The sequence below is a fragment of the Arachis ipaensis genome, chromosome B04 (assembly GCF_000816755.2).
Source record: "Arachis ipaensis cultivar K30076 chromosome B04, Araip1.1, whole genome shotgun sequence".
Classification (NCBI taxonomy): Eukaryota; Viridiplantae; Streptophyta; class Magnoliopsida; order Fabales; family Fabaceae; genus Arachis; species Arachis ipaensis.
The window spans coordinates 79,535,275-79,536,457 of record NC_029788.2 but is presented as its reverse complement, the minus strand read 5'-3'; positions in this window follow the sequence as shown (position 1 = coordinate 79,536,457).

Sequence of the window (1,183 nt, the reverse complement as noted above, 5' to 3'; positions counted from 1 at the left end):
AGAGACCAAAATTGTACTTAACCTAAAATTTATTCTTGGCATAAAAATGATGTATTTTGAAAAATTAAGAGTACATTAAATTAGATAAATTATTATAGATAAATAAATGATAGGTACTAAGTACATTAAGTTAATCAGAGTACTTGACACAAAATGTTGATGATCGGCGTTCTGGGTATATTTGTGACATTTTCTAATGAGATTGTCATATTAGTTAGACCACTTGATGTATCAACTTACTTTTTTAGTCTAATACTCTCTCGGTAACTTGCACGTCTTGTGGCCAGGTTGCTGCCTCTATTCTTCGCTCATGTTTTGTCTTTGTCGCCTAGCATAGTCTTGCGAAATCAGTTGGCGACTTCTGTGTGAATCTTTCATTGATATACTTGTCACTGTAATTAACCAAAACATTCATATAAGCATAGTTTTATATTTTTGTTTAACAACGGAAAGCAAATAAAAATAGGTTTTACATTATATTTATGTGAAATGAGAAGAAGAGAAGATGAATAAAAGAATAAGAAAGTTTTTTTATGCTGTAGTAACAGTAATGTGAGATGAGAGATACTAAAGTAGAAAAGATATAATTATAGAAGTTTCATGAACGAGAATGTATGACGTAAGAGAGAAGATGAGGGAGTGGAAGTATAAAAGTTCGTTGAAAATGAATGTATGTGATAAAAAAGAAGATACAGTGAAAGTTTCTTAACGTAGAATAAGTGAGATATAGTGAAAAAAATTATTACGAAAGACAAAATTGGAAAAATTTTGGACATCAAAATTATTTTGCTATTCTATATTGTTATAGATAAAAAATCCTAAAATTCTTTCACGTTGAAATATTTTATTTGGTGCTGATGAAAAAATTAGGATGAATACCTATTCTGGTCCATGATCATTTTTTCGAATGATTTCGAAGCCTTCGACAAAAAAATATTCTTTTTCGCCCTTGATATTTAATTTCGTGGGATTGATTAATCCTTATGTTAATAATCTCTTTTTAAAACATATTTATGTGACACGTTAATTATTAATATATCCTCTATTTAATTTTTGTAGGTAAAAATAATTTAAAAATTACTAATATTTTTTAGTTTTACATCATAAATTTATTTAATCTATTTAAAAAAAGTAAAAAAATATAAAAAATAAACGATATTGACAATTATCTTTTAAAAATAAC